The sequence below is a fragment of the Chroicocephalus ridibundus genome, chromosome 1 (genome assembly GCF_963924245.1).
Source record: "Chroicocephalus ridibundus chromosome 1, bChrRid1.1, whole genome shotgun sequence".
NCBI lineage: Eukaryota > Metazoa > Chordata > Aves > Charadriiformes > Laridae > Chroicocephalus > Chroicocephalus ridibundus.
This window is the reverse complement of record NC_086284.1, coordinates 37,018,428-37,031,754: the sequence shown is the minus strand read 5'-3', so window position 1 is coordinate 37,031,754 and position 13,327 is coordinate 37,018,428. Positions and strand designations below refer to the sequence as shown.

Below are 13,327 nucleotides of genomic sequence, written 5' to 3'. Positions count from 1 at the left end.
GGATTCAGGTGATTCTAACAGAGTTAGGTACATTATTTCTACTTACTTTCTGAAAATATACGAATTTCCCTCCATCCTATTTGATTAAATTACATTATCCAGTGAGCATTTTCAAAGCTACGTGGGTATATCATATGTGCACTATTCCGGCAGAAGTCAGATCTGGAGGTGCAGGAATTACACAACAAAATCATACAGCACGTTGGAAAATTCATTTGTACCATTGAGCGCCAACTCGCAACACCAGGCAGCAAACAGGAAAGATACCACCTGTATCACCAGGAGATGCACATTTGCATTTTTGAGGTGAAATGGCAGCTGGATTCCGTGTAGGGAGAGAAACAGGGAGGAGGGAGCACCACACTTTGGATACAAATCCATGGGCAACTTGGCTCTTTGCTTATAATGTCCAGGGAACAATTCACGTTTATAGGCAGAAAAGAGCAGTCTAAAGATCTGCAGGCCAAAGTTAATACAGCAAAGACCTTTTAATCCAAACAGACAAAACAAAAGAATGTGGAAAACAGCATATAATCATTGAGCAGTTGTGCTGGTTCAAGGATTGTTTTCTTCTACACTTCTGTATTCCCCAAAATGGGGGGCGGATGGGGGTGGGGGGGTAATGTAAGGTATAAATAGGCCTTCTCCTTCCTAATTCTACTTAACTATAGAAAATTAGACCCGGGCTCTTGCCCCTTTGCCCATCAGCCTTTCACCTTGCAGAACATCATTACTGGCGTAACCACACAGGTCTTAAAAAAGGAGAATGACATTTACTAACACAAGGTCATTCCCCTTACCTCCATATCCAAAATGGTCAAAAAATGCTGCAAAGTCAGTTCTCCTAAAGGGATTTGGATGCCAGTGCTTCTGGATGAGAAAGTTCGTGTTAGGTGAGGTTTAATCCATGACAGGAGAGAAGAGGATAAAAGGGTCCCACTCATGACTTCATTTGATGTTGTATTCAAAATATCCCCAAAGTCAAGTTACTAAATTCCTATATATTTATAGGAAAGGTCAAAATACACAATGAAAGAGCAAAACCCTCAAGATAATTTAAACATGCTATTACAAAGCAAACAGAGAAATAGGCAGAACATAGTTAAGGTAGATGCAAATACACCACTATAAATTGGTTAACATTTTGACTCCCAAGGCTTGCCCAAAATCATGCTATTTATAGAGAGTATACTTATATACATGGTGTATATATACATACACTACATGGCTGTATATACAATATAATATATGGCTATACATACACTATACAGCTTCTGGTGTGCTGGGAAGCCATATTCAGAAAAACATTGCAAAGGAATTATGAGGAAATCTGAGTGACATCTCCCCAGTTATCTGAAACACCACAGTTGGATACTTTTTGAGTCTGTATTCTACCCCCTATACATTTTGGCACACTCAGGTTTGGTTTTGTTACGAAGCCCTTCTCTGACACGCCATCCAACATCACAGAATGGTTTGGGTCAGAAGGGACCTTCAAGGATCATCTAGTCCACCCTTTCCGCCATGGGCAGGGACACCTTGCACTACATCATGTTGCTCAAAGCCTTGTCCAACCTGACTTTGAACACTTGTTCACCCACACCATCTCTCTGACTCTGAGCAGAGCAGAAATACAGTGTGCTTGCACAAGCCTCAAAAAGATGTATCCTCATCATCCATTTATTTTCATTTTCATTCAATGTCAAAGGTATAAAGACTGGAAATCCTCTGAAAAAAACCAGAAACATTGCTGGTGAGATAAAATGGAGCTGGTGGCAGGCTACTCATTGATATATTCTTTTTCCCCCACGTCCCTGATGGGGCCTTGTTGCTTCAGTTTCCCCATCACTCTCCCCTTGGGTCTGATCGCTGGCACCAATCCCAAGCTAAAACCAGCACCTGACTCCCCACAGAGTTGCTCAGGGCTTTCTGTACCTTCATCCCTGAGTGTAAAGCACAGCAAAGTAAGCCCAAATTGTCTAAAGGGAATGGGGAGAGGTTGAGCTCTTGGTCACACCCAATGGGGAAAGCTCTGGCACTTCACTGACGGCTACCACTCACTTAGAAAATCTGATCATTAATTAGGTGAAAAAACTGCCTGTCCACGCTTCATGCTCTTAATCTCCTCAAAACTACATCACACTAACACAATGTTTGGGAGAGGAGGAGAGAAATCTAAGCTGTAACTACAGATGATTGTTCTTCACATTGTCCACACATGAAGTTGGGTGAGAGGAATTTAAATTTCTCACCATGGGTAATGAATTCAACTCAACATTCTTGCGTACACACTGATCTAGCTCCCAGTTATTCTACAGCAGTTTAAATTATCTCTATTTTATCAGCAGGATTATTCAGAGTTTCTTCCGCATCTCATTTCCCTGACAGTTAAACGGAGACAACTACTTCGGATTTATCTTCTTCTATTTCCTTCCTTTTCTAATTTGTTTTACCTGATTTTCTTACATCCCCAGCTCTGTTCCCTATTCCTCAAGCATATGGACGAACTCTCAAGATACATTTTGGAATAAAGATGGAAGAGTTTTATTGCAGTGGCTCCACAAAGCAAAAGCATAGAGATGTCTGTTTTCAAGCCACCCAAGCTGTGACCTTCTTCCAGACAGAATCCAGATACAGGAGTCATCTCCTCACCTGCATATCTGGCAGATAAAACAAGTAATCTCAAGAAAGAGATTTTCCTCAGAATGTTGAAAAAACAAACACCTTTAGGATTTTTATTTCTGCTTGTCTTCAGTTTACTAAAAAATTGGAGAACGTGATTTAGAAATCTGACTAGATAAGAAAGAGGGAGCACACATACAAAAAAGTGCCAGCGACAGCGTTCATAAAGCCACCTTCTCACATCAGTCCTCCAATTTCTTTAACACAGTATCCAAGTTCAGTGGTTTTCCTAATACTTCCCATTTATAATAGCTTCCTCTGCTAAAATGTAGTCATTCTGCAAAAGTGAGTGTGGTCCTATACAAAAGAACCAGAATTATGCATTTTCTCCCTTAAACTGCACCTGTATGAATACTTGTGCCTATTGAAACACCTGTAATTAGACTACTGCTCAGTCTGATAATAACATATACAGAATGGATACCTAAATCTGAACATGTACATAACTGATCCTTCTCCACCTAAAAAAAAAAAAAAAAAAAAGGAAAGAAAAAGCATTTTTTGAATGGTTGTCCACCATACGTCTTAAACCAAAAGCTCCAATGAACTATGTAGTCTCTAACTACATTTAATGGCATTGCATGTCCTGACATCAATCCAAAACAAGAAAAGGGAGGATTAAAGAACTCAGAAAAGTAAGCAATGTTCTTGACAGGTATTGAAGCAAAGACGTAAGACCTGGTGCTTAGTCTGAGTCTTAAAGTATGTGAAGAAGTATGCAATATTTATCACTAATTCTCCACAATAAAGCCAATTCCCTGTATAACTACCTTTTTTCTTCAGGGAAACATGAAATGAGTGATTTTCTTTCACAAACGTGTACAGATTTGGGAAAAGACAAAAACCCCACACCTAGCGAAGTGAAGACAATGAGGGGGGGTTGTACAGTAACAGCCTTGCCTATGACTTGACCTTCCAGCTGCTCATCACACAGAGATGCTAAAACAGAGACTATGAACCCCCATTTCTGATGCAGCTTTTATTTCAGAGGGACAGAACACAACACCTACAAAAGTTAATGGATTGGTTTTCTCACAGAAAAAATACAGAGACCTCTTAAGCAAACAACATCCTGAAAAAGTGCTTCGACCGCTCAGCTGTCTGACCTCTGTTTTAGACTGACCCAGAAACTGTGTCCAGGGGCAAAGCAAGCAGCTAGATCACACTTTACATAATATATTTGCAATAATTCACCTTGAATGAGATACATAATGATGCAATCACCCCCTTCCCCTCCTGAAAGAGTATAAAAATTATAAAAATATACCAGTAAATTTGATCACATGGAAATGAAAACTATTTAACATCAATAGATGCATCCTGGGAAATTTTCACAAATGGTCATTTGCCAAGAATATGAAAGTATATTTCTGGCTCTCACCATCTTGGCTGCAATATGTTTATGGTCAGAAACCAATTCATTCATTCATTAAAATTTTACACCTGTAACAGCTGAAAGGTTTTACTATGCTGTAACACTAACATTTGAAAAGTGAATTTGAAAAAGCTTTAGTAAAGTTTTTAGAAGCCCTAAAGACTAAACCTGTTAACATATAAAATTTGTTCAACTAGGAAAACCTAAAAAAAAAAAACAGCCCTAAAGGTTTGTTTTGGATGGCTCAAGATGAAGGTCTCACTTGAAAAGGCAACCAGTGAAATGCTGCACAGCAGCCAGATACCCAAATACATAAGAAAAAAGCTCAGCGCTACTTCAGTGCAGGTAGGCAGGTGGTGGGGCACCTATTCTCCACACACAATTACATGTGGGTGTAATTCCCCTCTCCCAGAAGGAAACATAAGAGTAAAATGCCAGCACAAGGCTGGAGAAAGGTTTACAGTTCAATAGACTGCAGACACATCTCATTACCACTGTCTCCACTAACACACCACTGATTTCCGCAACCCACCCCCCAGCAGCTTCTCGGTACACTTACCAGAACCTGCCTCAGCTCCCCAGTCCACTTAAACTGAAATAAATCTACTGTTTACACCATGTAGTTACGCAAAATCATTTGGGCAGAAACAGAAGGGTTCCCGTGTTCAGCCAGCAGGTCGGGGTGTGGCAGTAAATGCCGGCAGAAGATGAGCAACAAGCTGCTGGGGGGGTGACCGATGGAGAAGAGAGGTAGCCATCACAGCCACGGCAGTCATGGGCATGGAGACCCAGCCACCCTATACTTCTTAAACATGCCACCGACACTTTTTCAGCACGAAAAAGCTGGCACCTTTGCCTGCATGGCTGCCCCTCAGGCCCATCATCTTACTTAGATGTCTGCCTGCAGTTGGGATCCATATCAATTAAATGTCAGCCATTTCATTTGAAGGTGCTGTCTGGCGTGTGCGAGGTGGGGATGTGAAGGGAGAGCAAAAAAAAGCTCTGGGCAAGAGCTGCCCAAAGGTGTTCGGAGAAATTACTGCTAAGAATATTCAAGCTTGGCAGTGGCTTCATTTCTGTTGGGTTCATCCGCACCCCAGGAAGTAGCACAGGATGGAAGAGGCCCAGGGTCCAGGCCGAGAAGGTGTTGGGGCTCTCTTGTCTCCCACTGTCATTTTCACTCAGTACAAATGGCTGCATGAAGACCAGGAGCAGTCTTCCTTAGGCTCGAGGGGAAATGAATTTTGATGCATGAATGAATTCAGTTATCTGTACCGAGTTACTCAGTTTGCACATTGATGATGTTTAAATCAGTTGATCTCCCCCAAAATACTGAAGTTCCTGAAACTCTTTTCCCAGAGATTTATTGTTGCTTGGGTAACACATTATTATCATGACATGTTGGATCAGTCTGTGCTCCTACAGCAGTATATGAACGCTAAGTACTGTCACCATCCGTTTGCTGACTAGTCTTGCTGTCCTTTTACCCACAATACCACTTCCCCTGTCATTTATCTGAAATGTTAAAAAAATAGCAAATCCTATGCCACAGGGTAGCACAACATCCTCACCTCTTTAGTTGTTTAAACTGGTGACAAAGCGGGCTCTTTCAGTTTCCCACAAAACAAACCAGCCTGCTGTCATTCTCTTGATCAACACTGGAAAACCTTGCAATTTCTCATTAACTTCCCCTCCTAACAAAATTAAAAAGCAGAGAACAGATACTACGATGCCGTTCAACCCCTCTTGCCCAAAAGAGGTCTCTGAAGGTCTGCAGCAAGTTGCAGATCCAACAACTTTCCCACCAGCGGTTCCACTTCTCAACCACCAGCTCGTGTCCCCAAAAGCATCCGATACAGGCTTAACTCGCGAAATGACACAGCAGCAGCACCTCTCCGAGCAGCAGCAGATGTCGAAACAGAAGCTGCAGCAGCAGATAACACGTGAGCAACCTTCTGCCAGGGCTCGGAGCAGGCTTGGTTTCCTACCCGAATACATGACACGTAAACAAGTCGCAGAACATGGTCAAGCAAGCTGAAACACCTCATTAAATTTCCTCGATGCCTGTATGACCAGGTACTCCAGACACTGTAACTGCTTAACATCACTATGGTATAAAAAGAAGGAAAGAGACAGGAATATCACGCTGCCTAGAGTACGTGGATGAATCTGACATAGTAGGTTTTAACAAGAGAAAAGGTATTTCTGTATACACACATAAATAAAAGAAGGAAATTAAACGAATTGTGGGGGGCAGGCAAAATTAGATCTTCACTGGCCGCAGATGTGCTGGACGAGGGACTGCGTGGGAAGTTTGCAGACACATGGCAGATACAGCATAATACATTCAGTAAAAACACCTAACTTGACTATCTCGATTACAGTTACATTTGTCACCAGTGAGGAGAAAAAAAAAACAAACCTGGCAGAGAACTTGGTCCTACTGCTATTTCTAGCCTTTGTTAATTCGGTTGTTGGGGTGCATAATTATCCTACGCACCCAAAATTTATGCTGTTAGGCGTACAAACAGGCAGTTAAATAGCTCAGATATTTAATAGTATTATGTTCAAATTTGATATACCCCCCAAGATGGACATAGGTCACTTAACAATTCTGTAAATTTTAATCTCAGCCTAAAACACTGTTTGACTTCACAACCGGCAAAGGGATAAAACTCACTAAATATTACAAACACAATCAGATGTCATGAGGTGGAAAACTACAACCCGTGACTGCACTTTCAAAACAGACACCACACGGCGATTCTCGTTATCATCTCCATATTGACTCAAGTTTTACCCAACTACTGGAACATTAAAAGAGGATTCAAAATTTACTGTCGATTCTCCGATTTTGACATTTTACAAGAAGAAATTTATTAAATAACCTGACTTAAATTATTAAAAACTGAAAACATCCAACCTGATTTGTACTTTATTAGTGAGTTGGATCCTGTATCTCTTGAAAATCAATAGAGCATTACCATTAACTCCAATGAGCGTAGCAACAGACATACAGGCCAAAGCCTAGAAGGCTGTACTCTCATTATTTTCTTTGAGAAAATAATGCACGCCTCAATAAGGCAGCTGAGGAAAGTGTTTTTAGAAATCATGTTTGAGAGGAGTACTTTAGCACTTAAGTATTTTCAAGTAAGCAGAAATGCTTAGATGCATGTTTTGGAGAAGTCTAGAGATACTGATTTACAAGAACTTAGGCTCCTCAAGTTTCAGTTCTTCTCAGCAGGAAAATTTCCGGTAATGTCATCCTGTACAGAAAATGCAATTCGTTACCTTAAAACATTCATGGGATATTTTAAAGCATGAACGAAAAAGCCCAAATCAAGACCACTGTGTGCAATACTGAATATCAGATCCTGGCACGCTTTTGTGTACCAGGTACCCTAGAGTAGGTACAAGAAAATAAATTTCCTACAAAAAGAAATACTTCACACTCCACTTCAAGTGAATTTATTCTAGTTCAGATGCCAGGGGAAAAAATGTGTCTGTTAAATTAAAAAGAATGAACTATGGAATGATAAAACATCATCTCATAACTATCTAGGCTGAAGTGCAATTCCCAAGCCAAATTAAACCTTCAGCTTTATTGTGAAGCTGCCTGAAAAGTAACTCTGCAGGTGATGCTTCAACTTGATTCAAGCAGTCAGTCTCATGTTTTCAGGTTACAAAATTATTCTACTGCCGTAACTTCTGTTGTTTTAGCGTCTGCCAGGGGTGCTATGCTGCCAAGCCATACGCACACATGGCTCCCATCCCCGGTGCCTGCTTGCAGCAGGAGATCCGGTGGCAGGAGAGCCATGCCTGAAGGACAGAGAGGTGGTTATGGGGAGAGCAGACTTGCAGGTACCACAAGCCCTCGGCAACTGACTTCTGAACGGTGAGCGACATCCTTGCCTACCTAACGGCAGGGGAAATTTCTTCATCCCTGAATATAGCTGTCAGCATCCTGAGAAAAGAAAGATGGTATGCCAACCTGGAAACATGATGGGACTCTGTACTGACAGAAAGAAGTCAGTGAGGAAGGTGAGTACCCAATATCCTGCCTCCAGCTGCAACCAGATGTTGATGCTCTGGAGGCAAGTGAATAGTATACAATCATTAATCATAATCCCAGAAAGCAAATCAAGGACCAAGAAAAAATGGTCTTCCTGACCCAAGAGAAAACCAGCCAAGTTCTGAGGCATGACTTTTATTATAATCTTGTCCAAGGCAGCAATATGTGCTACAATACACGGAACGCACTACAAATAATCCTGTTTTCTCAATCCGGGGTAGAACGCGGGTGAACAGAGCACTGTCCTTCCCTCTTCTACATGCACTGGAAATGTCCTCCACTGAACCAAGCCAAAGCACATCTTTGGTAAGGAAACCTCATCTCACCTTAAACACTCCCAGCAGCAGCAAATCCATTACAATGCTTTATTTCCCACATTGCTACTTATAACTTCAAGGTACGACACACCTAACCAGCTCCTGGACGCTTTATGTCTCAGTAGGATCAAGTAAGTATCATGTATTTTCCTAAAACATATGAATGATATATATACAGGCATCATTTCCCCTCCCTGTCTCTTCTGCGCTGAATAAACTCCGTACACCCTTTATTGTGAAGCTTTGTTTCCAAACCCTAGATCGCTTTCATCACTGCACTCTTACTAATATTTCACATCCTTCCTCACGTGCGAGCAGCAAAACCAGACACAGAATTCCCATGATCTTACTAATGCCACGTACTTTCCTATTTCTGTGCAATATTTATATTGCTGTACAGCCAAAGACCACACTTCAGTCACAGCATTACAATGAAAACTCCTGGTGAGATGATTCTCCACGCAAATTCTTAAGCTTTCTTTCAAATTACCAGTTCGAAGACAGTCTCCTATCCTGCTGGTGCAACTGTATTCCTGGTTCCTTTGTATCTGGCTGCATGAAAAATGCCTTCTGCTGGATGCAAACCATTTTTAAAAAGTGATGTTTTTTTAAAGTATGCCATACTAGTATCTCATTCCGCACGCGCACCAAACTGCATGTGATCTGTTGGTAACAATGAGATATTATCACAAAAACTGCAAATATAACGATATTAAACAGCCTTACACCGAGATCCAGCCCCCGGGGAACCCCGCAAGAAACAGCTGCACTCCCCTAGAAGAAAGGCACGCCTAAGTGCCTCGCTAAACGAAGAAAGATTTATGAAGCAACTTTGCCAATGTTTGTGGTATTTATTCCACAGTGACTCCATGGCACAATTGTTTTAAACTCACACTTCGCTGCAGAGTTAGTAGATATATCGGGGACACAATATAGGGTGAGTCTGCTACAACAGAAGAGTTGATGAATAGCTTAGGAATTTGGGAGATGTGGTTTTTTACAATTCAGAACACTGGGAAGCAATTTGCTCTCGCTCTACTGTAAATTGGTCTTTAACAATTGTTAAGTCATTCTGAAAGACTCAGAACGAGTAAGCCCTGGCTTGTCACTTATTTCAGAGGCTCCATGTTAAAGTTTTCAATTTTTCAGCCAGGAAAACAATAATGAATAATGTGCATAAAGAAAAGCATTCATACAATTAACCGAAAACTTTTAGGTTCCATTGTCTATTAAAAAAAAAATCAGAAACAACTGGGTGCCAATTCGTCAACTGGGTAATCTATTAATTAATAATAGAATTCAGCAGCATATTTCCATATTCATAAACATACACACATTATTGATGAAGCTTGTAGCACTGCCTATTAGGCAATTGCAGAACACTTCCAATGCAAGATGCTGCTTCCAGCTGCTTGTAACTTGGCCAGACATTGACTGTTTGGGTTGAAATTTTCCAAGTTGAATGTCTGCCTCGGGCTAAATTTTCTTCCATGTGTTGTAGAGGTTGCCTCTGAGGGAGGGGTGCAGAAGGAGGTAGACTGCAATTAGAAGAACTCGGCCAAAATACTTCAGCTGTTTTCAGAACAAGACCAGGGAAAATGCTGTCTTCCAACGTTAACAGAAATCTTTGACAAACTTGGAAGGCTACAGCGCCCTTCCAGCTCTTGGTGACAGATTTGAAATCTGACATGAGGGCTGGAGCCGCTGTATCGGAGGTGTCCCTCTTGCTGCGCCCCAGGAAAAATCCACCTGCATTTGGTCACTTTATGCATTCTCAGTTGGTAATTGCTAGGCCATATTCACATTCTTCTCAACTCCTCACGCTGATGAGACAACATAGGTCATCTCCACAGCAATAAGCAACTCAAATAACCACGCTCCAAGCCAGAAAACGGCAGCAGGCTCCAGGCTTTCCATGTAGGGGCTGGTGGTGGTTGTGATGGCACCAGGTACTCAGGACACGAACATGAGTCCTGCTTCTCCTTGTCCTTTCCCTGCCCCATCCTATCAGTCTTTGCAGCAACACAGACCACAGCCATGACCTACCACCAGCGGTTATCCTCAACAGAGAGCTCCAAAAGCAGAGTGCCAGGTGTTACATTAGGAATCCAGCTGATGAAGGATGGTGACACAAGTACACTACCCTAGGCTGCCTATCTGCTTTTTGGCTCTTTTCCTGAGGGAAAGAAAACCGAGGGAATTACACACAAAAAGCAGTATTAAAAATGTGATTAACGCGGCAGAATTCAGGAATTATCAGAACCAAGTGGCGTACAGTAATTAAAAGCATCTCCTAGTGCTTATATGCATAGAGGTCAATCTCTAATTGCAACTGACCTGGTCACATTTTTTTCCCCATAGAATCTTTGCTACAATTAACACACAAATTCCTCTTTTTGCCCTTGTTCTCTAGAGCATGACTACACACTTTCGAAGCACAGAGGGAATTATTTATTTTCTCCCAGGTTCTTTTTATGGTTCTCATCACTACAGTAATCTATAGGATAAAGGATACTGTTATCCACATTTTTTTTTAAAGATGGGAAGCTAAGACATGAAAAGATCAGAGCAAAAAGCTGCAGGACACTGAGCAGGCAATTCTGACACTCAAGACCTGTATTTCTAACATGCTTAGACCTACAAAACATCTTCTGTACATCAAGAGTGAACAGCTGTTGACTTTTGTTCCAGATGGCCAAGGTCAGCATAACTACACAGCAGATCCCAGGGACTCAGGCCAGGCACCCAGACAAACCGCGTGCGAAAACCTTTATGTTTATGTGGAAATCCCGCAGGAAAGGCAGGGGCTGCAAGATCCAATTCTCCAGCCGTCTCAGGCATGAAACCACCTCTCCCTCATTCGCGTCACCTCTTCTGACTGCTGCACCTTGGTGGATGCACCGCTGGTTCATCACCCAAGCTGGACGGGAAGGATGGTGGCGGATCACGTCACATCATCGCACACAGGTCCAGCGCAGCCAGATGATCCCAGCATTTTTACAACTCCTCAGCACTTTGCTTTGCAAATTTACCTACAGGGTAGGGCTGGGAGGTAGTAAATGTATAGAATAGAGTATATAGAGCTCAGCTACATCCACTGGGTGGCAGACATGTTTCGTGGGATCCAGATACGTGTACATACAGAGGTATACAAACGAAACCTCTTAAATACTCCGCTTGTTCCCTGTCTCAGAAGCAGCAATTGAACAGACGCGGTAAAAAAAATAAAAAAAATCAATCCCACAGAGTGAAGTTAACATATTCTGCCTTCATTTTAACACCGGCTTCTCATCTGCAGCGCTGAGGTGTCTAAGCTGTCCTGGCACTCGGTCGGAGCTGTGCATACACGCGGTGCCCCACGTCACTTCTGTAGGTGGGTGCCCTAATGCGAGGCAGCAGGACCATGCAAGAGTCTTCAGGGTCTCTGACGCACTAATTAACGTGTAAAAAGCCATGCCTGCAGAGGCCAAGCCTTTAAACTCTTCCCTAATTTAACAAACTTTGTGGGGGGAAATTCTTTTTTTTTTTTTTTTTGGACTAACAGCTGTAAATGTGTCCATGTGCGTAAGCGGCTAAGTTTTAAAGTTCAGAGAAACATAAAAAGCCAATATTTTCCATGGATTTCCACTTAACATCTAAGCAGAGTAATTTCAAAATTTGCTTAAAAAGATGTTTTTGGAGAAGAGACCGCCAACCAAGTTTCAACCCAACGCATATTTTTATGACCAAGTTGTAAACTCCATAAAAACTACACTTATAATGGAAATGCTGACAAACGCATAACTACTGCAGCTAGCTATGACAGCCCGACCACAAGTCCTCCTTCAGGAAAAAGCAACGTTTACTCCCCCCCCCCCCCCGCTTTCTTAAGGCTGCTCGATCACAAGCCGGGGCAGAGGCTGGGTGGTACGTACGGGTACCTCTGCCTTAACCTTCCATTACGAATTTAAGCAGCTCTTATTCCGCTTTATCTCCCACATGTTGAATGAGCCACCCCCTCTGGTTTTGCCATAAACAACCAGAGGGCCTCTTAAATCCATGACTCACTCCGCTGGCTTCTCCTCCAACCCTTGTGCGCGACTAGAGCAAAAAAGTTGCCAGCCGTAGCCGGTGAATTAAGCTTTTTTTTTTTATTTTTTTTTTTTCGCGGCACCGTCGGGAAATGACCCACACAGCGCTAAGGGTGAATACAAACCCGGTATGACTTTTATTGAGGGGGTGGGTGAGGAGGACCGGCAGCTGAGAGGGCTCCTCTACCCCCGGCCACCCTAAGGCACGGGAGGGACGAACACCACCACCACCACCCCCCCGCCCCGGGGGCGGCAACGCGGAGGCCCATCGGGGGCCAACGTGTCGCCCGTGTGCGACCGTGTCCCCGTCCCGCCACCGGGGCGCCGCCGTCCCTCAGCTCCGGCCGCCGCCCCCCCGCCTCCCCGCCTCAACCGCCGCCGCCTCAGGGGCGCCCGCACGCGCCGCGGCCTCCCCGCGCAGGGGCGCGCGCCCGCCAACCGTCCGCGCCTCGCGCCCCCCCGCCCAGCCCCGGGCAGCGCGGAGCCGCCGCTGCCTGGCCTCTCCCCGCCGTCCGTGAGGCGGCGGCGGCAGGGCGAGGAGGAGTAGGCGGCGGCAGGCAGCACCCCCCCCGCCCTCCTTCCCCCCCGGCGGCACACGCGCTGCCCGAACTCTTCAGAAAGTTGGCAGCGGCGTCCGGCGCGAGACGGGGCGCCGGCTGGCCCCGCACCGCCGTCCCCCACCCCGCCCGCACGGGGCCCGCCGCCGCCCCCCCAGCCCTCTTCGCGCACCCACCCCACCACCCCCCGCACCTCCCGTCTCCCACAGCCGAGGTGGGGCAGGGGCAGTCCGGCCCGGGGTAGTTTGCCGGCG

General features: G+C 44.1%; 1 protein-coding gene across 1 annotated transcript in view; it reads right to left on the bottom strand.

Annotated features, from left to right (window-relative positions):
• Positions 1 to 13,327, bottom strand: part of ELF1 (E74 like ETS transcription factor 1) — a 95,040-nt gene that overhangs the window by 81,467 nt on the left and 246 nt on the right. The gene's annotated exons all lie outside the window — the stretch shown is intronic.